Consider the following 27,826-nt stretch of genomic DNA (forward strand, 5'->3'; position numbering starts at 1 on the left):
CTATAGTTGCCAGTGGTTTTGATAATCTAGAGTTTCTTAGTCCCAAAATATCTTCCTTTGTAACACTTCCTCAAAGAGTGGTCTTCAGATTGCTTACATAAACATCATAGAGGGTGGGGGGAGGTTATTTGCTCTAAGTGCAGGTTTCTGGGTCCTACCTTAAATTTATGGATTAAAAATCTGTAAGAGTGAGACTGGGGAATAGCATTTTTTTTTTTTTAACATCTTTACTGGGGTATAATTGCTTCACAATGGTGTGCCAGCTTCCGCTCCACAACAAAGTGAATCAGCCACACACACACACATGCTCCCAATATCTCCTCCCTCCTGCGTCCGGGAATAGAATTTTAAATAAGCTCTTAATGATTCATATACATACTGAAGTTTAAAAAATCATGACCTTATCAGAGGCCCTGAAGCCTGAAATATATCTAGACAGGCATTTTACCTGGTAAAATGCAAACCCGCTGGGAAGGATGATACATTATATAGATTATCAGACATTAGATGAATTAGCTCTCTGGAGGAAAAAGGAGCTGAGATAAGAATTTGATTGAGGAAGGGGAAGGAGGAAGTAAATGAAAAGCAAAGGCAAAGAAACTTTCCTGGTTGGGTTTACCTGAGTCTGGTTTTACCTTTGTATGGGGGAGAAACATTCAGAGGGATAGGACACTTGGGGACTTTGAAGATGGGCTCCAGTGGTACCTTCAACCCAGAAGCATGCTGGCGTGGCTGTAGCCAGTCAGCAGGGTGTTTCTATCATAAAATGAAGAGATGTTTTATGGGAGAGTATAAATACTCTCCTGGAAAACTTACTCTAGTGTTTTTAGAGTTCCTTAATAACTGTTATAGTTCTAGCATTGATTACTTTAAAGACCACTGGAGCCTATTATGTTTTGCAAGGTACTCTGTTTCTAGTGACAGTTTCTTTTGAAAGAAATATTCTAGAAAGGAGAAAGGATTTAAAAATTCAGCTCCCATAGTTTTTAGACCTATTCTGTAAGAATATCCAACAATCATTTTTCTAATTCTAGCCCCATAAAACAACCACCAGATTTTAATTTGGCCTCTTGAATGTACCTAACATTCTAAGCAACAGCTGGTCCACTTCTCATTATAAATTATTAAATTGATATTTTGGGTTAAGAATAATGCTGTTGTGAGTTTGGTGTCAAGTGGGCATGAATCTAGGGACTCATTATTTTGGGGTAACCTGAAGAAGTTGAGTTTATTAACTTGTCAAGCAAAGGATCAGTTTCTTCCAGTCTCACCAAGATGCAGATGTCTTGTGTGAGCAGGTAGAATTTGTTGTTGATTTGGTTGCCTGGACCGCACCAGGGTCCTAGCCCAGGCCAAGACCCCTTGTCTCGGCAGGGGAAATTCTTTTTTTGCTCGGATTTGCACAACCGATAATAAAACCGATGCTAAGACTGTAATAGCGCAAGCTTTATTCAATGGCCAAAGAATGGAGAAGTGGGAACTTAGTTCGCAAATCAACTTCTCAACCTGACTGAGACACCTTATATATAGGAGGGTTGAGGTGAAAGGGAGGAACTTGAGTAAAGAGGGGGAGGGATATTCATGACTTATCTGAGAACAGGAGTGTGGTTTGGACCTGGAACTGAGGCAGTACTCCTTTTCAGTCCTTGTATGAGTTCTTCTGGTTGTTGTCATGGCAACTGTCAACTGTCAACTGTCATGGTGCTGGTGGGTGTTCCACTTAGCATGCTAATGTATTACAGTGATCCTGTAAGGAAGCTCAAGGTCCTCTGGAGGTCAGGTCTCCTGCCATCTTGGGCCTAGCTGGTTCTAACCAGTTCTTGTTTTTCTTTTTGCAGCCTCCTCCTTCAGATAAGAGCAGTTAGTTCCTCCTTCAGATAAGAGCAGTTAGTTTCCATTTGAGGGAGGAGCAGGGATATGATTCTGGGGCAACAGCCTGGTAATAGTAGGACATCTACCTATCAGGTTGAGAAAGTCAGTGTATTATTTATTGCTGCATAACAAATGACTTCAAAACCATGGCTCTTTAAACAATAAACATTTATTATCTTATAGTTTCTATACGTCAGAAATTCAGAAACAGCTTGGTTGGATGATTCTCGCTTGGAACTTTTCATGAGGTTGCAGTCAAGATGTAAGCCAGGGCTGCCTTCATATAAAGTCTTACTGGGGGCTGGAGGATTTGCTTCCAAAGTGGTTTGCTCAAGTGGTTGACAAGTTGGTCCTGGCTAACAGTGGTACGCCTTAGTTCCTCCTGATGTGGGCCTCTCAACAGTCTGCTTGAGTGTCTTCATGACATGGCTACTGTATTGCTAGTAATCCAAGACAGAACAAGGAAGAAGTGGTAATGTCTTTTATTTCTGTAGCATTTGTTATACAGGCTAGCCATGATTCTGTCAACCTAAATAAACCTAGGAGGCAATAAACAAGTGAAAAGTGTTTATTTGGGATCAAAGAATTGCAATTCAGGGCGCACAAGTTTGGGTAGCAACCCAAACAGTGTCCTGCTAGGGAGTAAAAGTCACGGGTTTTTAAAGGCAAAGAAGGAAGGTTTGCATTACAAAGAATTTTAATTGGAGCTGGAGGCAGAAGCTAGTCTTGGCTAAACATGACTGAGTGCTAAGGCTATCACTAGAAGGAGGTAAGTTTGTTCCTGTGACAAGTTGCAGGTATTCTTGCAGAATCCTTGGAGTATTTGTGGTTTGGCCCAGTTCAGAATTTCATGGTTCCACCAGGTGAGGGCGTATGTAAGGTCCACCTCCTTAATGGCCTCCCAGCTCCATTTAAAAACCCCTTTACAGGGCTTCCCTGGTGACACGGTGGTTAAGAATCTGCCTGCCAATGCAGGGGACACAGGTTCGAGCCGTGGTCCGGGAAGATCCCACATGCTGCAGAGCAAGTAAGCCTGTGCACCACAACTAGTGAGCCTGTACTCTAAAGCCCATGAGCCACAACTACTGAGCCTGCGTAATACAAGTACTGAAGCCCGCGCACCTAGAGCTCATGCTTCACCTCAGTGAGAAGCCTGCGCACTGCAATGAAGAGTAGCCCCTGCTCGCCACAACTAGAGAAAGACTGTGCGCAGCAACGAAGACCCAATGCAGCCAAAAATAAATAAATAAAATAAATATATTTATAAAGAAATGAAAACCCCTTTACATAAGTGACTCCATTTTATTTCACATTTCACAGTTCAACGTGGGAGAAGACTACCTGAGTGTGTGCGTATGAGGAGAACCAGGAGGCAGTGATTACTGGGGCAGTTTTGGAAGGCTGGCTATTACAATATTGATATCACAATATCATAAATACCATATTTATTACACTATATTTATGTAGTGTATGCTTCTTTAAATTAGAATCATAGAATTTCTCAGGCCTCATTTTCAAAATAAGAATACCATTTGCTTTTAGATTCTTCTTATATAATAGGCTCACTATTTCTTTCTTTCCCTTGGGAATTTTTTTCTGACTCTTGTGCTGTGGAGACCAGTTTTTGGTATAAGGAAAATTATAATTTCTCTCTTATTTAAAACCATTTTAGGGACTTCCCTGGTGGCTCAGTGGTTAAGAATCCGCCTGCCAATGCAGGGGACACGGGTTCGAACCCTGGTCTGGGAAGATCCCACATGCTGTGGAGCAACTAAGTCCGTGTGCCACAACTACTGAGCCTGCGCTCTAGAGCCTGTGAGCCACAACTACTGAGCCTGTGTGCTGCAACTACTGAAGCCTTCGCGCCTAGAGCCCATGCTCCATAACAAGAGAAGCCATTGCAATGAGAAGCCTGCACACCACAAGAAAGAGTAGCCCCTGCTCGCTGCAGCTAGAGAAAGCCCGTGCACAGCAACGAAGACCCAACACAGCCAAAAATTAAAAAAAAAAAAATTAAAACCATTTTATGATGATGGACTACATTTAGGTTTGTTTCAAAAAGTTCCTAATTGTGTGTCTTTGCATCTTCCACTTTTTGTTTTATTCTTTGGCTAGCAGTGAGACTCCATGGATTTAAAAAATCAAAAGGAATATTTTTCAGGACTTCATGTAGTGCAGTTTTTAAAGCTATAAATACAGTTTATGCTTATGCATGTCTTCTCAGGTTGTTCAGATAAGAATATTTATGTAGTGTTATTCCTACACTTTCAGGAATGTATTATAGAAGTTACCATTGAAGAATTCATTGTTTTTCTGACAGTAACATCTTTGCTGCACCATTCTTAGAGGAAATTTTCTTGACAGCATTATTTGTGTTCTATGTCTGGAAATATCTATAAATTATATTCAATTCTCTGAAAATCTCAAAGGAAGAGTCGCTGTGATAAAATTTTTGACACAAATATCTCACATTTCTAGCTGTGGCAGCAACTTCACAATTCTAGAGGGAAAAAGTGAATATATACATATATATACACACACACACAAATAACTCAGATACATGGATGGTGACTTCTATTTCAAGAAGATAAAAGGAAAAATCTTTATCCTAATTTGTATTTTCTAGCTTTAGAAACACATTTCCCCTTGCAGATGTGGTACCATTTACAGGTAGCAAAGAATTATGATCCCTTAACTATTATTAGTATATATGCTTGCTGACTATGACTTTGTAAATGCTACTGGGAAAGTTGAGAGAGGGGCCCTAGAAGCCGTTGCTGTAAATGTGAGACGATGCCTACTGAAGCCAGAAGATAAATTGTTAGCGGCCCAAGATCTTGTGGATAACAGGATGCTTATGAAATATTGAGCAAAAAGTTGAACTGGGCAGAAGTCATTAGAAAAATTTGTATTGCAGTCACATTAACATGATTCCTTGGACTGTTTAGTTGGTTATTATGACATAGTATAAAAAATTAAATATTTTCATGTGACTCAATATAGGAAATTTAGAAATGTGTGGGATTTAGAAAAAAAGAGAGTTTGAAAGAAAACTGAAGGTTCTTGTTTGACAACTGAGCATGGTAAACTTCTATTTGAATTGATGATCTCAAGTCTGTAGACCTACTAAGTTGAGAAACCAGATCACAGATTAGTGAAAAGAATGCTAGAAGTTTCCTAAAACAGCCTTCTTAACTTTACAGCTACTTTGTGGTATGTGGGATAGTTCTTAACCAAAATCCTTGCTCCAAACAAGTTTACCTGGGCAGGAGTTGAAGCAAAAGATTTAGCCCCAAGCCTGTAGTTTCTCTTGGGTCCTTCCCCAGCTGCCCTTTTAATTCAGTATGAAATGGTAGAGGAACTGTATCTTTGGAGTCAGACTTATGTTTGAATCTTGGTGTCTGCCAGTTGCTAGTTCTGTGATCTTGGGAAAGCTACTTAATCTCACTGAGCCTCAGTTTTTTCATATAAATGAGGGATAATAGTACCACCTCAGGGCCAGCTATAGCAAAAGGAAAATGCCAGGCTCCTTGTCCAAAAAGCAGGAAAAAAAAGTGCTATAAAGTAGTGATATATAAAGCCGTTTTTCCGTTATAAATATTTTATAACTTATAAAACATAATGGTATAATCATTGTAAGTTCAGAAAAATTAAATTTCAAATTATTAGCATGAATTTTACCATTCATCTTTATATTGTATAATGCCAATATATATTTACAATATATAATTGTAAATGCAAGCATAAAGGCCTTTAATTTGTATGTGGAATCATTGGTATTTCATAGGTTGTTCATGCATATATAGTTCATTCTTACCAGAATAGTGGGGAAAAAAGCTGCACAAAACTAACTTTTAATTTCACTTCTTTATATGTGCATATTATACCAATACACTCTATGTCTAGGTTACTGATGAGGAAGAAAGGTCTGAAATGAACTCAACTGTTGGTGGCCTTATCTTTCCCATTTTTACTATGTCATCATATTTAGCATTAGTGGTACTGGGAAGTAACATGATTAAAAAAGGATATGGTTGGGTTCCTTGGTTGTTCATGTTTCTTAGAACACCATTACCTTCTGTTTGTGTTCCAAACAAGGCCCCATTCAAAAGGGTAAAGCATGAACTGTGATCTGTCAGTGACCCTGCTTACACACACATAGATGTGTCATAAGGAACATGAGCACAGAATTCTGGTGGAACCACTGTTCATTGAGTTTTAGTGAGACTCAAAGTGAAATACGCATGTTATGGAAGCCATGAAGGCTATGTGTGAATGGAGTGGCAAATTATAGCTGACACATGCATGTATTTGTTTCTGCTCATATGCATCCCCCATTGTCCCACTGAACTTCACTTACAAAACATGCTCAAAATTAAAATCATTGAGAATTTCAAGAAGGCAACAACAGAGCTTTTAAGAGCAGGGGTCTATCTGATTGTGCTTGCAACATGCCCATGAAGCTGGCCCTGTACCTACTTTATAACATTGTAAGTCCCCTAGCAGAGTACATAGTAGGTGCCCAATAAATGTCCTTTCATTTTCTTATAGGAAAACGCTAGATTCCTTCAGAATAGACATACATGTTGGCAGGACTCAGAATCTTGATGCCCAGGGGGTGATGAAAACTACTCACCTGTTACTTTTTTTTTTTTTTTGCGGTGCATGGGCCTCTCACTGTTGTGGCCTCTCCCGTTGCGGAGCACAGGCTCCAGACACGCAGGCTTAGCGGCCATGGCTCACGGGCCCAGCTGCTCCGTGGCATGTGGGATCTTCCCGGACCGGGGCACGAACCCGCGTCCCCTGCATCGGCAGGCGGACTCTCAACCATTGCACCACCAGGGAAGCCCACCTGTTACTTTTTATAAGAGGGAAAGCACAGCATGATTTTTCAGGCTCTTGAGAAACCAATTGAAATCCTTCTGTACATTTGTCCTGATTCAGCCACCATGATTGGCTTGGTCACTAGATGAAACAAGTAAAGAATATTTGCTGTGATTTGCAGGGCCTTATAAGTCTTTCTTCCCCCCTCAAATCTCTCTCCACTATTCACTTGCTGTAGTGCTTCCAGGTTCACCATTAGATATTCATTCCTCTGGGTTAAACTGCTGTCCTATTTTAAAATGCTGTAGGTAAAACTACTGTGTAACTGAGCATAAAGGGGTTTTGTTCAAATCACTTAAAGTACTTAGAAAGAGAAAAGGGCAAGTTTTTTATGGGAAGCATTTTGGCTTTGACAGTCATATTTACCCAGAATTTAGAAAGAAATAGATTCCTTTAGAAAGGGAGCTGGAGGAATCAGTGATAATTCTGACCAAGTCCTTCTATATTCCTAGGATATAGTAATGCTTTCTTCAAAGGTCAGCTTTGGACCATTGTGCGTCAGATCAGAAGCTTTGTTGGAGGCAAATGCATAGTGCCAGGAAGAGCTTATTAAGGCTTATCTTGGCTGCGTAAGTCAGGAGAGGGCTAAAAGGATGCTAAGTTCTAGGATTTTGGTCAAGCTGCTTATCTCATTGGAGACTCTTTGGCCTGAATGTCCTCTAAAGTGTATTCTGCCGCCCTAATTTTCCAAGTAAATGCTTTTGTGTTTTCTCCCTCCTCTTTCAGCTAGCCCTGAACTTTTTCACCGTGGGCCTTCCCAAATAGGCATTGTGGCTTATTAGTGGGCAGAGAGTATCTAGAGGCCTCAACTAGAAGCTGAACTTATAAATTCAACCATCCTATTTGGGGAAAACATTTGAAAACACAAATAAACTTGGGAAAGTAAGAGATTAATCAAATAACCTCAAAATTACTCTATTGTGTTTTTCTGTGGGCCATCCCCTACCTAAGGATTTTACAATTTTTATCTATTTCTTGCTCTAACTGTTTGAGTTAGGTTCTTTTTATTGTTTCCGTTCCATAGATAAAAGCCTGGCTATGGAAGGTAATATTGATCATTATTGCCCTCATGAAAATTAGTTTATTGGCTAGGGTATTATTTAGTTCTTGCCACAATAATGCTGAGTAACAAACCATCTCAGAGACTCAGTGGTTTGCAAAGACAAACATTTATATATTTTTGCTCATAGGGCTGTGGGTTATCTGTGGCTTTGCTGGGTTTTGCTGGGATCAGCTGCATTTACATATACCCAAATTTTCTCATTCTCCTTGGACCAGCCCTTACCTGTTATTTTTCTCATGGCAAATCAGGAGCACAAAAGTACAAGCCAAACTATGCAAGTATAGTTAAGGTCTCAGCTCACGTCATGTCCACTAACATTCAATGACCAGAGCAAAGCCAATATCAAAGGGGAGGAAAGTATATATTACCCATAGTGGGAGGGCAGTACAAAGTGACATGGCAAACAGTGTGGATGTATAATCCTACAACAGGGGAACACTTGGGACCAAGAATCCAATCAACCTCTAGTTGGGAGTAGGCACTGAGAGAAGGTGAATCACATTGGGCACGGAGGGAGGGAGACAAAGAGAGAAGGTGAACTATGGTGCATGGTGCACAATGTAGCAGGTCTGGCACTAAGCAGCAAGAGGGTCCAGGCTAGGTGCTGGGCATGCCAGAAAGGAGAGTAGCATCCTCTCATCTCCTTTTTCTGAGCCCAAACCAGATTGTCTACTTTGAAAAATCTATTTATGGGGACCGTTCAGAGAGAACAAGGGCAGCATAAGACCCCAGGGTCCATTTTTGAACCATTACATTATCATAACCCAGAGGAGTATTAGGAGTATTAGGTTAGAGTTTGTGGTCACTGCTTATTCTCAGAAGATTATGATATTCATTAAAATTCTGGCCTGAATCTCCTTCATTGTGGCACAAATAATATTTTATGTAGCTTTCCTAAAAAGTCCCACTGCTCACAGCAATGAGGATGCTTCTTAATTTAAGGGCTATGTTTTGGATCAGAGTCTAACCATTGGTTCCTTTGAGGTTTTGACAAGACTGTTTCTGGGAAAGAGTTACCATATTATTGTCCTAGCTGCCACAGACAATATGAAGTTATAACAAAATTAATAGCATTTTCCAAACCTCTCATTTGTAGTTTAGGGAGATATTCTAGCCTTTGCAGGGGAGGGGATGAGATTGGAAAGAGGGGCCAGAACCAGATGGATAAAAGGCTTGGGGAATCCATGATAACAAATTTGGACTTTATGGAAGTTTATTGAGGGAAGAAGAAAGGAGGAAGTGAAATGCTAAGATTGATTTTTTAGACAGATGGCTCTGACAGCCTGGGAAAAATGGATCTGAGAGGAGACAGTGGGTAGGAGGTAGGGACACCAATTTGGAATTTACTGTGATGTTTTAGGCAAGAGGTTGTAAGAGCAATCATATTCTCATTCTTGGGAGCACCAGTTTCAGATATCCTTTTGAGACCATCTGTCCCTAACATCCTCTAGTACTTTCAATTCTAAAATGACAAAATCCTGGAGGGCTTTAGTTGGAAGTACCATTTGATTTTCAGATTGGTGCTATTTAAGAAAAGGCTTCCTAAAATGCTTCGCAAAATGTAGGTGCTCACCGTTTGCTTTTTAAAAAAAATTGAGTTCTATAAGCAAACTGACTGCTTGCTTTATCTCTCTTTGGTTGTTGTTTATGGAATGAAAAAATATGTACCTTGTAATATGTCCAAGAAGAAAGAAGGCTTGTTAAGACTCAAGTCTATAAGGGGTAAAAACATGCCCTTGTTTTTGCTTGCTATGGGTATTATCTTCTTGTCTATAAAGGCCATGCACCACCCCTATGTCAAGGAAGGGAGGGGTAGTGTGCTGTGCAAAAGGCAGATATGCTGTTAGCTGGTCAAACATGTCTAGTATAACCCATGAAGCCCTTCAGTTCAGGCTAAAGCAATATATTCTGCATCATACACAGCTCAGAGTGTGGTGGAGAGTAGCTTCTTGTGTAGTTTCTGAATGTAATGCACTTGTTCAAGGGTCTGGGGCCAACCCTGAAATTTGGCAGAAAGGTTTCCTCCTGGATCCTTTTTGTCCCATTGTTAAAAAGCAGTCCTCATTCTTGGCAGTGCCATCCCAGGCTCAGTGATCCATCTTTGCCCTGGACACTTAGCTGGGTCCAGTGTGCAAATGCTGCTGCTGCGTTGGATTAAGGTCTGCTGGAGGATGCCCACTAGCTCTTCACATATAAAGCTTGTGGAATTGCCATGTAGGCATGGTCTCCTTTTTCAAAGCGTCTGCTGTTCTATTAACACCTTTCCTTCTATTTTTTCATCCCTTCATGTGGGTGTGTGTGTCTCTTTCAACCATCCTGAAGAGTTTGACTGATTAGTATCATACTGGGTATTGTGGGGAAGTGAACCCTGTGCCCCGATTTGGAACCTGGGTCAGGCCTGGGAAGTTGTAGTTGTGTTTCTGCTTTATCACCTTGCCTTAGCTTAGTTTCAGTATCCTTTGCTAAGTAAACTAAGAACCCAGTCCTGCAGAATAGAGCCCTTTACATCAGCTCCACAAAGATTGGAAGAGTATTGGAAAGCATCACCCTGATAGCGCTGCCCACTTCTTTGGCTCTGCTTTGGAAACTGAAAAAGGGATTCGAACTGATGAATCTCCAAATGTCAGGTCCTCATTCAATAACCTCACCATTTTCTCTAACCCTGTGGCAAGACTCAAGCTCTTGTCTGTGGATCCAGGCCCTGCTCCTAAGTGCCATTTTCTCCTCACATTTACATTGAACAATCCCAATAGCTGTCACATAAGCTGCTTGGGTGAGACTGAACTCTACTGGCCCTTTGTCACTTTCCCTAAAACAGAGGTCATTGAGTATGATATCAGGAAATGGAAAGCAAAGCTGGTGGCTTCATTCTTATTGACAACTTGTGTGTGATAGGAAAGCATTTCAAAGTATGAATCTATGCATCTAGGGGTCACCTCATCAGATTCTTTCACTTATAACCTAAAGATCTTTCCCATCCCCTGGTGCATTCAGATAGACATGGGTCACCCAGAAACACAGGATGTAAACACTCTATTGTTAGGCTAAAAAAAGTTGATGGCTTAAGGAGGAATTGTTTGGAAGCATACTTGCAGAGATTTTTTTTTTTTTTTAATTCCTAGTTATATGTTGTCATGGGTAGAGAAGAGTAGGGGAGAGACAGGAATCATGGATAAATGGGTGATGTTTCTGAGGCAGGATCAAATGCCTCCATGTATTCAAAATATTTAATGGCTCGTTCCATTCGTTCATGATAAGTTTTGCTGTTTCTGGAGCCAAACCCAAATACCATTGAAGAAAGCTGTAGCCTCTCAACCAACAGGGCTGAATATTTTCAACGTGCTTTCCTCCACTCACCTCTGAGGCAAGAGTGAGCACTTTAGGTTTATACACTTCATGGCTCCTGAGGATACAGCTCAGGGGGGTACTAGTCTCAGGATGTCAGTCATACTGCCTTACCCTTGGGGACTTATCAACTTCAACATTCCAAATTGTTCCCACTTACTTGCTGGGTGGGGCCCAAATTGCCAGAGGTTGGGGCTGGTACAAAAGAACATTTGTGTCTCTATTGTTACATTCATCTAATAACAAGTTCTGTCATAATTTTCTTCTTTACTGGTTTAAGGTTATACATTTATGACTTAGTTTATCATAGTTCTGTTACTACAATAGTAACATGCATGAATCTAGGGATGATTATTACCATAACTCTATAATTCAGCTCTCCCAAGCTATTGCTAGTGCAGCCAATTTAAAGAATGATATAAAGATGTGTTATATTAACCCTACACATTATGATCATCCTTCTTAGACAATATATAAATAAAGGAAACTGTCCTTGTACTGGAAAAGGAGGATACAGATATTTTTGGGATATAAAAGTGATTGTAATGATAACTCAGTGTGGTCAGGAAGAGCTTACGGAACATGAATGTTAGATGTTTTGTGCCTTCCCACCGTCTCATGCGAGGAGAGGAGAATGTTCTACCTGTCCATCCTGTCTTAAAGTTAGGGACCCCCAAAATTCTCTTTTGGAATTTGAGGTAATTACTATAGGCACTGGTGCTATCTTCTTGTCCGGAGTCTCTGAGAGGCAGAACATATAGGCATAACCCGCCCCAGAACTGGGAGAGGGATAGTAGAAAATTAGCAGGGTGCAGCCTGTCAGAGGAGGCAGAGATAGTCCCTAGATTCCTATGGAGCTGAGCTTGTCAGAGTTGATATTAATAGGTTTCCTTGAGGTCTAGAGCAGGCTAAAGAAAATAACCTGAGGCTGTAGACTGGCTTACTACCTCCAAGGCTTTCCAGTAGAATGAAGAGACCCAGTACAGAGGCTGTGTGGACAGCTAACTGGGAGCTGAGCTGGCAAACCACAACCTTTCTTCTGACACCAAGATGGATGCTCAACAGCCTTCAAACCAGCCATAAAATAGAGCCAGCGACCGGACACCACCAGCACCAGAAGCCGTATCAGTGGGGATGCCAGCAGCCAGGACCAGAAGAAAATGGACTGTGAACAAGCTGTGCGTCATGTCTCTTATACGCAGGCTCTCTGTCTTTACTGTCTTGCTGCCAGGATGCACCACGGACTGGTTCGTCTAGGAGTTTAGTGGGGGAAGAAAACTCAAAGAGAAAACTTTGAGCTGTGAATAGTGACTGAGATAGTACTTGAATTTCATTGAAAGAGGAGGACCAAGTTTTAAACTAAAAGTGACTAAAAAAGTTCTTATGTTTGACTGTGTTTATCAGAATAGAATAGATTAAATGATCTATTGTGGGCAGATTGGGAATTCAGAGCCAAAAAAGTATATACAGTTGTATAATAAGTATAGTCTCATTTTTGGGGTTCCTATCTTGTTGATGATTCTTCAATTCATACCTGCTACAACAGTGACCTGGGGCTCACTGTCCCACATCACCTGGCAGAGCCTTTCCTCAGTCTGTACCTGCTCCTATGCTGGAAGTTCCACCAATCCTGATGGAAGGGATACGGAGTGACAGGGGACAGATTCAGAGCGTCAATAGGATTGAGCTGAATGGTGTTCAGGGCTGGCTGAGCTATAAAGGATGAGAAGGAGCTAGCCACCTGGAGAGTCACGTGAAGAGTGGAAGACCAGTCAGGAGTTGTCCTTGAATCTCCCCTTTTTCTCATGTCCTTAAACTCATCTCCAAAATATATCTGGAATCCACCCACACCACTAGCATATGCAAAGGTTCTGAGGTGGAAAAGAGCTTTATGAGCTACAGTGGGAGTGGCTGGAGGTCTCAGAGCAAAGGTGGAGAGTAGTGAAGACATAGGTGAGGGTTTGATTTTATAAGACATTGTGGGAAGGTTTATTCCACGTGAACCAGGAAGCCATGGAAAGGTTTTAAGAAAGGAAATGGCTGGTTCAAAATATGTGTCAGGGTTGCTTTTGTTTCTGCGTGGGGCAGTGGTAGAAGGGAGAGCAAGGAGGAGGCAGTTGCAGGAATCTAGCTAAGAGGTAATGGTCACCTGGTATGCTACGGGCACAGAGCAACAAAAGACGTGTGGGTAGAGTCAAGATCTATTTTTGGTTGAAAGGCATGAGAGAAAGTGGGGAATTCAGGGATGACTCTTTGGTTTCTGGCTTTAGTAACTGGATGGGATGCTGGTGCTACCCTGTTCAACTGATAGGTAAAATAGCGAAAACTCCCATTTTGAATATGTTAAGTTTGGGAGGTTTGTAAGACCTGCGACTAAAGGTTTCAAATGGCCTGTTTTTGTCTGAGTCTGGAGCTCAGAGAAAAAGGTCTGAGCTAGAGATGTAAATTTGGGAATCACTAACACTCGAATAGTCTATAAATCTATGAAAATTGATGAGATCACTTAGAGAATGAAGACAGAGAAGGGTGCCCAGGAGTAACCCTTGGGCACTTCAAAATTTAGAGGAATAGCCAGGAAGTAGATGGAGGAGAAATGACCAGTGAGAAAACCTGGAGGGATTGGAGTCATGGAAACAGAGAAGAGAGGGATTGATGTTGGAAAATAGTACTGGAAAGTAGAATAAGATAAGAACAGAGAAAAGCCCATTGAATTTGGCAGCTCTGGTGTTGATACTTCAATATAAGTGATTGGTTATTTTTTTTCGTTTTTGGTTTTTAAACTCTTCATTGATAAGGAAGTCCAATATTTGGCAGCTCTGGTGTTGATACTTCAATATAAGTGATTGGTTATTTTTCTTTGTTTTTGGTTTTTAAACTCTTCATTGATAAGGAAGTCCAATAACTTATAGTCTCTAATCAAATAGAAAATTTTAGACAATTTTATTGTACATGAAAAATTATTTTTATAAATAACTGGCTTTATATTGTTTAACGACTAGTTCTTGGGAATTATAATTGTCTCCAAGGGTATTCTAAGGAAGCTCCGGTATTCAGCAAATTTTAAATGGTGGAACTTTCTAGCCTTCATGGCAAAGAGGAGTAATTTTGAAAAATTGAGCCATTTAGCATACACCTCACATTATACCAGGTGGCAACCTGGATTTTGCCTAAGTATAAAGTCAGCCCTCTTTATGGACTCAGTCTGATAATAACAATATAAACACATACATGGAGGCTGAACTAGTATAAGTATACATTAATAAAACAACATTTATGTGTGCTAATGCATTTCTGAAAGCAGTTTTGTTGGATTAAAACAAAAAGAAAAGTCTGAATTATATTTCAAAATCCATTTGGTGATGAAAGAGAATTGGGTTAGAGGCAATTACCTGTCAGTTCCTTTTGAAGGTATGACTTGAAGATCTCTTAGAGCCACACAGAAAAAATTGTCTGGCAGTTCTGCTTCATAGCTAAGGTGGCAATGAAGGTGACAGCTGCAGACCCTCTCTGGATGACCTGGGGCCCACAGTGTGTCTTATTTATTCCATATTAAATAGGACACGTAACAAACATCCACCTCAAATGAAAGGGAGGCCAGTGTCTGTAGATGTAATACTTCCCTCTACCTAATGGACTCTTGAATTCCTGAACCCCTTGGTTCTGAATTCTTTAGTTACTGCTACTATGAGAGCATAATGATAGAAACATATTCTCTTTTGTGTATATGGTCTCTCAGATTACAAATAAAGCTGCATTTTCCTTTTTCTTTATTGTCAATTAAGCTTAAATAGTAGCATTGAAAGCTCTCTCCTTCTCTTTAGGTGTTAGCTGCACTTGAAAATTTATAGCTGCTAACACTTAAACACGGAGTACAACACAAACCCATCTCAAGCTGCTGACAATCAATTATTTCAGACAGCTGGATTCAGTCTTGGTTTTCGTTCTGAAGTCTCTGCTTCCTGAAACATGAGCTCTCTGTTGGTAGCATCTTTCTTAATTCAAAATCAAGTCTTAAAATGTCTAAAACATATATAAACAAACATACATACTTACATATTTTAATTATCATTACTTAGGTGTTTCTATAGCTAGATTGGGATAAGTTATTCCAAATTATTCAAGTCTTTCATTTAGTTTGTTTTGTGAGTAAACGAATGCTTTTGTAAGGGATGGAAACAAGGGGAGTGACGTATGAGTTGGCATCTGACCTTGTAGAAAGGGCTTTGTGTGATGTGCTTCAGACAGGAAGAAAAAGAATTTACAAAATGTGTTTTTATTGTTGATTTGAAAACCTTGACTTTTGAGGTGGGATATTTATACGAATAGAGCGTGGGCTGGTAATTCAATTCCCTAACCTGCAGTCTTTTACTGCAGAATTGAGTAGGGGAGCAGAGCTGATCAGTGTTTAAGTGCACGGATGGATTAGGCAAAGGATAGAGAATGGACTTGCTTAGGGCATCAGCAAAAAACCATCTGCCTCCACTACTGAAAAGAGAATTCTGAACCTGAACTTTGTAAGTAGAACATTTAGACAGAGGCGACTTTAATTTTAGTGTATATGTGATTTTTGTATCACTTTGAAAAATTACATATGAAGGATCTAATATCTTCAATGTTTATTTAGGCCTCTAAAGAGCCTAACCTGGCCCTTGAATGGCAGATGGTAGTCCTCTATAGTGAAATTTGGAGGTATCTCAAGGGTGTCTTACCTAAAATGATCTAATGAAGATTTTGCGATTTAAACATTGCCTTCCAAGTGTAAAGAAGTGGAGAATTTGCTTGCCTGCATTCTGGTGTGTGTGTTGGTGGGGGAGGGGTGGGGAGCTTCGGATTCTCATGAGAATAATAACTAGGGCAGGGGATGAATTACATTTTCCCGGAGGCTGTGTCGAGGTTATAGTCTTAATACCCTAGGTTTAGTATGTATTTAATATATAGTATATGAAGCATCTTTTTGATAGTTGGGATATAAGAATCCTAGATTAGGTAGATATCATTTAGAGAGTTAAGATGACTTAAATATGCTTTTATGTCTGTGATTACCAAGGTAATATGCAGTTATTGTAGTATTTTGTAAACTTGTAAAGGTATAAAGAAAAAAATGAAAATTACTCATTCCACCACCCAGAGATGGTTGCTGTTAATTAATATTTGTGTGTGTGTGTGTGTGTGTGTGTATAATTGAAATCATATTTGTAGCTATATGTGTATTTAGATGTGCTGCTTGGATTCCACTCTCTATGACATATGTTTTGATGATAAAAGAATATTTAAAACCTTTTTTCTGCTTTCTTTTTTACATTTGTGCTATAACGATATTTTCATCCAAGTTTAAAAAATTTTGTATTACCATAGCGCCTAATATAGTGCTAAGCATGATTAGGGCTTCAACAAATTATGATGTATTTATGGATGACAGTTTTTCCAGTATAATCTTATTTTAGTTTTTAATGCCCAAGAAGTATTCATCACTATATACACTTCCTTTAGAGTAAATTTTGTTGAGTAGTTCATTTGCTACCCCAGGGCTATCTCAGGTCAGAGCACTTACAGTTGGGAGTTTGGCATGACTAAATAATGCCTCCTGTCATTTTGTGCTTTGATTTTTTGATAACTGGTCCAGCTTCAGGTTCATAGCTTAAGAATCATTTATTTGTCAAATGAAATTTGCTTTGCCACTTTATGATTTTGATCACTTGCAAATGTAAATGATTCACTAATTGCTTTCCTTATTAAGGTCCTTCTTATCTTATTCACGCAGTCATAGATGGAAAGATGTCAAATGGTTCCACAGTTGCAGTTTACTTGAATTTTGGATCAGAAGGAAAAGCAGGGCCATCTTAGGCCACTATGACTAAAAATTAAAATGAACAAAGTTCTGAGGAAAGAGAACAAAAGAACAATAATATAAGCATTTATGGTCTTTATGAAATTGAAAAGGAAAGACTGTTTCAGAAAACAATCCAATTAAACTGTGAGACATGAGATAAGCTCTTTAGAGGCTGACAGTTATTGCAATTCTCAGACAATTCAATTTTAGTTAGGAATAAATGGTGAACCTGTTGGTTTTGTCACATAAAATACAAATGGGCAGAATATTCTACTATGCTCTTCCAGGGTGGATTTCAAATCACAGTAAAAACTTCTCAAGAAATGTAATATAAAATTGAATTTTAAAATTCATGCTCTCTTGGAGTGTGCATCTGTATTCCAACAATTTAGCTAATCCATATTAGGATGTGATGACTTGAGTCAACAAGCCTGATGAACGCATTATAAGTGCAATCACACAGTGATAAAGAGACATGACATCTCACTTTTTTGTGAAATAGAGTCCTACTTTTCTCTTCTATAGACTAGATAAAAGTCAACTAATGACAATATATTTTTTAACAGACCTTTTCCTCTTGACGATTTCTTTCCCATCTGTCAATTACAGTTTTTTAATTTAATTCTTATGTATTTTCTTCCTTTAACTGATTAGTTTAACTGTTCTGAACAAAAAGGTTTTCATATAATTTCCCGGAACCCCATGATATATTTTAATGATTGAAATATAACAGAAGTAGAGGATAAACAGCAAGATCAGGAGTTCCCTCTGTCCTCCTCTTCCCTTCCTCCCAGGTTTCATATGTTTCTCCCACTGCATGTCATGGGGAGAAAATGAGGTCCTCACGCCTGCAACAAATTAGCTGCAGGACAATATGAGAGCTTCCTGGAGACCTGAGGCCGCATAATAGTTGTTTATCCTGAAAACACATGTGGCAAGAGGAGAACATTCAGACTATTTTAAACATGGAAACGTATTTTTTTCCCCTTCAACTCAGTGTGCTAGATGGATGTGAAACAAATATCTTCCTTTGCCTCCAGGGAGGGTTTGGTGATTAAACACTCTCTGCTCATGAAGACAAGAAAACTAGTTGTTTGATGGCTAAATTGTGTGTTCAACACTTATTCAATGGCTATTTATCAAGTGTCTATCACAGATCAGGCATTATTCTAGATATTAGTTTACATTTTATATAAATGAATAGAAAGATATCTAGGGAGAAATGTATAGGAAGAGCTATACAATTAGAAATATAAATATCTGATTTTCAAAAAAGTGCTATAAAGAAAACAAAGTAAGTAAAGGAGTGAAAGTTGAGGGATTGAGGCTTCTGGGGGGAGGAAATTAGTTTAGGTAATGACTTAGATTCTGGGTTTAATCAGTCACTGTCTTAGTTTATTCAGGCTGCTGTAACAAAAATACCATAAACTGAGTGGCTTATAGACAATAACTATTATTTTTCACAGTTCTGGAGGCTTGGAAGTCCAAGATCATGGTACTGACAGATTTGGTGTCTGGTAAGAACCTGTTTCTAGATGACTCTCTTTTTGCTGTAACCCACACAGTAGAAGTGGCCAGGGAGCTCTGTGGGGCTTCTATTCTTAAGAGCTCAATCCCATTCACGAGGGCTCCACTCTCACGACTTAATCATGTCTCAAAGGCCCCCACTTCCTAATGCCATCACATTGGGTATTAAGTTTCAGCATATGCGTTTTGGCTGGGGGGTGGGGAGGATACAAACAGTCAGACCGTAGCAGCCACCAAAGTGTTTTGTTAAAAAAGAGGGATGACACGGTTTGAAGGAAGAGTCAGGGTGTCCCAGAGAAGCTGGAGGGAGCATGGGGATACCATCTGAGACTGAAAGGAGAAGGGGATCCGTGGGGTATGGTTTGTAGGGTGCACTGCTCTGGCCTCTTTTCCAAAGGTGTAGCCAGACTAAAGAGGGGAGTTTGTGTGAGCAGGGAGACAGCACCCAGGGCTGGGTTTCCAGCCTCAGCAGACTCTCATGTCCCCTTTGTGACAAGAAAGCTGGAGAGGGCTGTTGGATTTGAAGGAAACCGTGAAGATCAGCTCATGGGCATGACCTGTTCAGGCAGATGCCCAATGTCTAGAGGGACCTTCCTTCTGCATTGGTGTTAGGTAAGACCGTGGAGCCTTGGCTCAGCCCTGGTAGTGTGTGTGGGAGCACTGAGAGCGCCTCAGGTTTTCTCCTGGCCAAAAATTATATTGACCCATAGTAAATAGAAGTGATTTTTCTTTCACATGTGAGTTTGTTTAATGAGATCCATATTGGTTACATTTAAATGACTTTCCCCAGCTGCATTTTATCCTCTTCTGCCCACTCCAGTCTCATCCTACTCAAATGGAAAGTACATTATTTGCCGATTTCAATCTGAACGTTATTTGAACAATCTTGCTCTCTAGAGTTTACTAACGATTTGACCTTTTATGGCAATATTTCAGCAGCTTAAGAAAAGTTCACTGGGATAAAAGTTCATTTTACGGCAGAACTTTATGATCTCTTTTACATGTTAAAGTGCTATCTGTCTTTAAGGAAACCTAAATTTAAGTCTTAATTTTTAAACAATTGCTGTTTCCTTTGAAAAGACGGTGGAGAAATAGTTTGCTTTTGATGTCACTTTTTTATTCTGGAGGTCAAGGTATACCCATTTGGGGCAGCTTTGGAATTTGAGAAAGAAAGGTCTAAGTGACAGTTCTTGTCTCCCCCTCAGAAAAATGGTTGTGAAGAGGTTTCCGTGCTAACATTTATTATTTTACAAAATGATTGTGGGTTATGAGTCAGTGGATTCTAGCGTTTAAAAATCTGTGGCTAGAAATTTTATGGAAGAAAACAAGGTTGATATTTTACTGAACTGCTGTGAAAACTTTTCTCCTTCTTCATTTCAATTTGTCTGAAACAGGAATTGGGGTAGGCTCAGATAATGCTGTATCCCCTTCTTATTCTCACTCTTCCTTAATATGTGGACTCAGGAATGATTTGAGTCAGATAACGGGGGATACTCTCCTTGAAAATAATTCTCCCTGCCTTAGGCCCTAGCTAAAGCGTAACCACCTATGCATGTGAAACCTTCTCTAGACCTCTTCAGCTACATTTGTCACTCTATCTTTGGAGTTTTCTCATTTCCCACTCTGTGGTGGGAGGATTGCCAAATAACTTCCTCCCGCAACCTTTTCATGAGAGAGAGACTCTAGCTCAAAAGGATACAACCTGAGCTGGGGCCATTACCTGGGAGGCAGGATGCAGCTGTGTGACTCTGCCTTGTCGCAGCCCAGCTGAACAGAACCCCAGTGTTCTGAGTGAAAATGGGTTGCCCGTTGTTTCTTCATGGCAAGCCAGAGTGCTACTACCAGAGAAATGTTCTTTTTTCTACGTTGGAGACTTATTTGTCTCCAGGGAAAGCTAATGTTTGTCACTGAGAAAAGTGCTTATTTAATTGGTACCCTAGTAAGAGAATCAGCAGGCTTGCCACTCTCGCAGGAGGAAAACTGGAGCTAGAATTGGGGGACACATGTTCGCTTTGGTTAAAGAACTGCAATAGGATGGGGGTAATATTACCACCTGATGTGAGGAAGAAATTGAGAATGGCTTTTATACGTGTGAAGTAGGGAGTGGGTGACCAGGCATATCAGTTAGGGGAGCAGAGCGTATGGGATAAGGAAATTATTATAGGAATTAGACCTATACAATTGAAGAGCTGGGCAAGTGAAGATCTGGAAAGGGAGTTGCTGGATCAGAAAAGAAATGACTCACTGGTCCATCTGAGAAGCTAAGCATGTCTAGCAAGCAGAGTGGGACAGTGAAAAGGAAGGTCTATGGTGGGCTCTTGCCTCTGTGTAGCTACTGCCTCTGGTGACCCTGCAGCCAAATGTCCAGTGGTGGGCCTGCAGTCAAAAATGTCAGCATTTGGGAAGAAAAGTTGGACACGGATCAGAGCAGAGTGAGGATAAAATAGAATCTGCTGGTTCCTTCTACATCTGCCCGTCTCTGTATCTATCAACAATGACCTTCAGAGAGTAGTGGTCACTGCTTTACTCCTGCCTTTCAAATCTCATGCAAGTTCTTCTTTTGTACAACCTACCTCAGAACCATACAGGGAAGGGGATCCTGGGAAATGTAGTTTTTTAGTTTAACAGTTGCAACACTCTCCCTAACCACAGCAGGTCTGTGAACCTCAGGGCAGTGGGCCTGATCAGAATCAGAGGGAACTACAAGGTGGTCACCTTCCTTGTGAGGGATGAAGGCAAACATCTTGAGATGCCTCACTTATATGGTGCATGTAAAAGTCCAGATTAACCGGGATGCTAATTTTGTCCATCCTGCATGGTATTTCTCTTTTGAACTTCCCTTCAGTAAAGAGCTTCGTAATTACATTGCTCTCTAATATATTAGTCTTCTGGAGGCTCAAAGGACAAAGTGACAAGGAAGGAAGGACTGTGTATTAGTTAATCATGATTTTGATAGTAGCAGAAAACCCAATGAAGAGTAACTTAAACAAACAGGGTTTTATTTTTTGCATAAGGTAAGAGGTCAGGATGATGTCTGTCCTGGGCTGGAGCAGAGGCTCAGTAAGGTTTCAGGACTCAGGTTCTTTCACTCTTTCTTCTCAGCATGTTGTTTTTCGTGCTTGTGCTTGTTGCCTCATGGTCTCAAGATGTCTGCCTTAGTTCCAGACATTACATTTTCTTTTAAGACAGGAAAAAGGAGAAAAGGGCTAAAACCTTTCTTTCTCCTATCACGGATACATCTTTCTAGGCACCCACTCTCAGACTTCCCCTTCTATCCTATTGGCCAGAACTGTGTCACGTTGTCACCACTAGTTACAAAGGTGGCTGGGAAAGACCTTATCTGTCAAGGGAAAGTATTACCATGACTGCTACAAATTGATCATGATTCAACTCCTGGACCCACAGAGGGAAGCCTGAATTCCCTGATATTTACCTAAACAAAATTGATGTTCTGGTTACACAGAGGGAAGAAATGGTAGTGGTGGGTGGGGAGGATGTCTGTAGTAGCCAAAGAACAGTGTCTACTTGAGGGTGTTTTGTTGTTTCTCATTTCATCCTGGATCTCAAGAGGGAAGGGAGCATCTACCTACAGAGTGGACTGTGATGGAGAAACCCTCTTGGCTCTTAGTGGCAGCAGAGTCTACAGAACCACAGCTCTGAGGTCCTGGAGAAAAATTCCCCTGCTGTGGAGAAAATAGGACCAACTATTCTGAATACTGTGACCATTAACAAATGGCATCCTTTAAACTGGAAGGGGTGGTAGTGTGGTTGGCATCTGGGTTATATCACTATCACAAGACTTATTAAAGATATTGTGATTGTCTGTTTTATGTCTGACGCTTCCATGAAGAAGTAAGCTCCTTGAGGATAGAGATCTTGTCTTATTTATCTGTGTCCCAGCATCCAGCACGGTATCTGCCTCAGAGTGAATACTGACTATTGAAAGAATGATCTTTCCCAGATCATTCAGTGATATAGTGATACAACCCTTTGTATGGATTTCAGGGGCCTGTGGCTATACATTTGAATAATGGGGTGAAAATTTTAAATTTCCATACACAGGCCATACCTGAGACATATTGAATTAGATTCTCTGGGTTAGGACACCAGGCATCAGTGTTTTTGTTTTTTCTCTTCAAAAAATAGTTTTAATTAGGTAATACAGTCCCATAGTCCAAATACCAAAACACTGCTATTCCTATTCACTCCATTTCCTCCCTTCTCAAGCCCATCCTACTCCTCTAACACAGATGCTTTTTTTTTCAGTTTCTCACCTAGTCTTCCAAAACTTCTTTGTGCAAATACAAGCAAATATTTCCCCCTTTCTTACACAATAGGTAGCCAACTGTTCAGCCCTTATGTTTTTCACTCAGCAATATGTGTTAGAGATCTTTCCCTATCAGTACACGAAGAACTTCCTAGTTTTTTCCCCACAGTTGTCTAACATGCCATCTTATGGATGTGACATATGTCCCTGTTGATGAGTTCTTGAGTGTTTCCCCCAACCTTTTGCTATTACAAGAACATTACAATGAATAACCTTGTATATTTTGTATGCATGCAGTTATATATAAAGAATAAAGTCCCAGCAGTGGGATTACTGAAAATTCATTTGTAATTCTGATAGATATTACCAAATTGTCCTCTAGTGGAGTTGTACCAATATGCACTCCTGCCAGTAATGTACGAGAAGACTTGTTTCCCCATAGTGTAGCGTATAAAAGATGTCAGATTTTTTTATTTTTTACAATCCAATAGATAAAAATGATAGCTTGTTTTAATTTGCATGTCTCTTATTTTGATTAATATTAAGCATATTTTCAAATGTTTGAAAGCCATTTGAATTTTATTTGCTCTGAACTATCTTTGTTGATTTTTCTTTTTTTAAATTAATTAATTTATTTGTTTTTATTTTTGGCTGTGTTGGGTCTTCGTTGCTGTGCGTGGACTTTCTCTAGTTGCGGTGAGCGAGGGCTACTCTTTATTGTGGTGCACAGACGTCTCATTGTGGTGGCTTCACTTGTTGCGGAGCTTGGGCTCTAGGCACTTGGGCTTCAGTAGTTGTGGCCCATGGACTAAAGAGCGCAGGCTCAGTAATTGTGGCACACAGGCTTTGTTGCTCCGAGGTATGTGGGATCTTCCAGGGCCTGGGATCGAGCCCCTGTCCCTTGCATTGGCAGGCGGATTCTTAACCACTGCGCCACAGGGAAGCCCTGTTGATTTTTCTTTTAAGTTGTTCTTTATCCTTATCAACTTTTGGAAGCTGTTCATACTGATATATTTGAGACATTGGCCCTTTGTTTGTAATATGAGTTGCAAATATTTTTCCTAGTTGGTCAGTGGCCCTTTGACTTTGTACTTAGTTGCTTTAGCCAGGCACAATGCTTATCTTTTAATGTAATCGTATATATCAGTCTACTTTCATGGCTTCTGGATTTTTTTTTAATAGATCTTTATTGGAGTATAATTGCTTCACAATACTGTGTTAGTTTCTGTTGCACAACAAAGCAAATCAACAATATGCATACACATGTCCCCATATCCCCTTCCTCTTGAGCCTCCCTCCTGTCCTCCCTATCCCACCCCTCTCGGTCATTGCAAAGCACCGCACCAATCTCCCTGTGCTATGCTGCTTCCGACCAGCCAACTATTTTACATTTGGTAGTGTATATATGTCGATGCTACTCTCACTTAGCCCCAGCTTCGCTCTCGCACTCTATGTCCTCAAGTCCATTCTCTATGTCTACCTTTTTATTCCTGCCCTCCAACTAGGTTCATCAGTACCTTTTTTTTTTTTAGATTCCATAAATATACGTTAGCAAATGGTGTTTGTTTTTCTCTTTCTGACTTATTTTACTCTGTATGACAGACTCTAAGTCCATCCACCTCACTACAAATGACTCAATTCCTTTTTTTTTATGGCTAATATTCCATTGTATATATGTGCCACATCTTCCTTATCCATTCATCTGTCGATGGACATTTAGGTTGGTTCCATGTCCTGGCTATTATAAATAGTGCTGCAATGAACATTATGGTACATGTCTCTGTGAATTATGGTTTTCTCAGGGTATATGCTCAGGAGTGGGATTGCTGGGTCATATGGTAGTTCTATTTTTTGTTTTTTAAGGAAACTCCGTACTGTTTTCCATAGTGGTTTTATCAGTTTACATTCCCACCAACAGTGCAGGAGGGTTCCCTTTTCACCACACCCTTTCCAGCATTTATTGTTTCTAGCTTTTCTGATAATGGCCATTCTGAGTGGCGTGAGGTGATACCTTATTGTAGTTTTGATTTGCATTTCTCTAATAATTAGTGATGTTGAGCATCTTTTCAGGTACCTCTTGGCCATCTGTTTGTCTTGGTGAAATGTCCCTTTAGGTCTTCTGCCCATTTTCTTTTTGTTGTTTTGTTTTGCGGTACACGGGCCTCTCACTGTTATGGCCTCTCCTGTTGCAGAGCACAGGCTCCGGATGTGCAGGCTCAGCGGCCACAGCTCACGGGCCCAGCTGCTCCGCGGCATGGGGGATCTTCCCAGACCGGGGCACGAACCTGTGTCCCCTGCATTGGCAGGCGGACTCTCAACCACTGCGCCACGAGGGAAGCCCCTGTCCATTTTTTAATTGGACTGTTTGTTTTTTTGATATTGAGCTGCATGAGCTGTTTATATATTTTGGAGATTAATGCTTTGTCTGTGTTTCATTTGCAAATATTTTCTCCCATTCTGAGGGTTGTCTTTTTGTCTTGTTTATGGTTTCCTTTGCTGTGCAAAAGCTTTTAAGTTTAATTAAGTCCCATTTGTTTATTTTTGTTTTTATTTCCGTTACTCTAGGAGGTGGGTCAAAAAAGATCTTGCTGTGGTTTATGTCAAAGAGTGTTTTTCCTATGTTTTCCTCTAAGAGTTTTATAGTGTCTGGTCTTACATTTAAGTCTTTAATCCATTTGGAGTTTATTCTTGTGTATGCTGTTGGGTAGTGTTCTAATTTCATTCTTTTACATGCAGCTGTCAAGTTTTCCCAGCACCACGTATTGAAGAGGCTGTCTTTTCTCCATTGTATGTTCTTGCCTCCTTTGTTGTAAATTAAGTGCCCATATGTGCTTGGGTCTCTCTTGGCATTCTATCCTGTACCATTGATCTATATTTCTGTTTTTGTGTCAGTACCATACTGTCTTGATTACTGTAGCTTTGTAGTACAGTCTGAAGTCAAGGAGCCTGATTCCTCCAACTCCATTTTTCTTTCTCTAGATTGCTTTGGCTATTTGGGGTCTTTTGTGTTTCCATACGAACTGTAAAATTTTTTGTTCTAATTCTGTAAAGAATGCCATTGGTAGTTTGATAGGGATTACATTGAATCTGTAGATTGCTGTGGGTAGTATAGTCATTTTCACAATATTGATTCTTCCAATCCAAGGACATGGTATATTTCTCCATCTGTTTATGTCATCTTTGATTTCTTTCATCAGTGTTTTATAGTTTTCTGCCTCCTTAAGCAGGTTTATTCCTAGGTATTTTATTCTTTTAGTTGCAGTGGTAAATGGGAGTGTTTCCTTCATTCCTCTCTCTGATTTTTCATTGTTGGTGTATGGGAATGCCAGAGATTTCTGTGCATTAATTTTGTATCCTGCAGCCTTACCAAATTCATTGATTAGTTCTAATAGTTTTCTGGTGGCATCTTTAGGATTTTAACATGTATAGTATCATGTTATTGGCAAACAATGACAGTTATACTTCTTCTTTTCCAATTTGTATTCCTTTTATTTCTTTTTCTTCTCTGATTGCTGTGGCTAGGACTTTCAAAACTATGTTGAATAAGAGTGGTGAGAGTGGACATCCTTGTCTTGTTCCTGATCTTAGTGGAAATGCTTTCAGTTTTTCACCATTGAGTATGATGCTTGCTGTGAGTTTGTCATATATGGCCTTTATTATGTTAAGGTAGGTTCCCTCTATGCCCACTTTCTGGAGAGTTTTTGTCATAAATTGGTGTTGAATTTTGTCAAAAGCTTTTTCTGCATCTTTTGAGATGATCATATGGCTTTTATTTCTTTTTCTTTTTTTTTTTCCTGCGATATGTGGGCCTCTCACTGTTGTGGCCTCTTCTGCTGCAGAGCACAGGCTCCGGATGCGCAGGCTCAGCAGCCATGGCTCACGGGCCTAGCTGCTCCACAGCATGCGGGATCCTCCTGGACCGGGGCACAAACCCATGTCCCCTGCATTGGCAGGTGGACTCAACCACTGCGCCACCTGGGAAGCCCTATTTCTTAATTTGTTAATGTAGAGTATCACATTGATTACTTTGTGTATATTGAAGAATCCTTGTATCCCTAGGATAAATCCCCCTTGGTCTTGGTATATGATACTCTTAATGTGTTGTTGGATTCTGTTTTCTAGTATTTTGTTGAGGATTTTTGCATCTATGTTCATCAGTGATATTGGTCTATAATTTTCTTTTTTTGTGATATCTTTTTCTGGTTTTGGTACCAGGGTGATGGTGGCTTTGTAGAATGAATTTGGGAGTGTTTCTCCCTCTGAAGTTTTTTGGAAGAGTTTGAAAAGGATCAGTGTTAGCTCTTCTCTAAATGTTTGATAGAATTCTCCCGTGAAGCCATCTGGTCCTGGACTTTTGTTTGTTGGAAGATTTTTAATTACAGTTTCAATTTCACTACTTGTGATAGGTCTGTTTATATTTCCTAACATTTCCTGGTTCAGTCTTGGAAAATTGTACATTTCCAAGAATTTGTCCATTTCTTTGTGCTTGTCCATTTTACTGGCATATAGTTGTTTGTAGTAGTCTCTTATAATCCTTTGTATTTCTGCAGTGTCTGTTGTGATTTCTCCTTTTTCATTTCTAATTTTATTGATTTGCATCCTCTCCTTTTTTTCTTGATGAGTCTGGCTAAGGGCTTATCAATTTTGTTTATCTTCTCAAAGGACCAGCTTTTAATTTTATTGATCTTTAGTTGTTTTAAGTGTAGGGTTAGATTGTTTATTTGAGATTTTTCTTATTAATTGAGGTGAGATTGAATTGCTGTAAACTTCCCTCTTAGAACTGCTTTTGCTGTGTCCCATAGGTTTTGGGTCGTCATGTTTTCATTGTCATTTGTTTCTATGTAATTTTAAATTTCTTCTTTGGTTTCTTCAGTGGTCTCTTGGTATTTAGTAGCACAATGTTTAACCTCCATGTATTTGTGTTTCTTACAGTTTTTTTCCTGTAATTGATTTCTAATCTCATAGTGTTGTGGTTAGAAAAGATGCTTTATATGATTTCAATTTTCTTAAATTTTCCAAGGCTTGATTTGTGACCCAA

General features: G+C 39.9%; 1 protein-coding gene across 8 annotated transcripts in view; it reads left to right on the forward strand.

Annotated features, from left to right (window-relative positions):
• Positions 1-27,826, forward strand: part of LOC137224105 (WAS/WASL-interacting protein family member 1-like) — a 151,526-nt gene that overhangs the window by 40,164 nt on the left and 83,536 nt on the right. For 4 of the 8 annotated variants that reach the window (XM_067737111.1, XM_067737123.1, XM_067737104.1 and 1 more), the window contains one exon: positions 18,461-18,511. The exons of 1 other annotated variant lie outside the window; for it this stretch is intronic. The gene's annotated coding sequence lies outside the window, so the exon portion shown is untranslated. Of the gene's footprint in view, positions 1-15,538; positions 15,679-18,460; positions 18,512-27,826 lie in introns of all 8 variants that reach the window. 3 more of the 8 variants (XM_067737117.1, XM_067737113.1, XM_067737124.1) reach the window with 1 other exon arrangement.

This window comes from Pseudorca crassidens, chromosome 1, assembly GCF_039906515.1.
Source record: "Pseudorca crassidens isolate mPseCra1 chromosome 1, mPseCra1.hap1, whole genome shotgun sequence".
In the NCBI taxonomy this organism is placed as follows: domain Eukaryota; kingdom Metazoa; phylum Chordata; class Mammalia; order Artiodactyla; family Delphinidae; genus Pseudorca; species Pseudorca crassidens.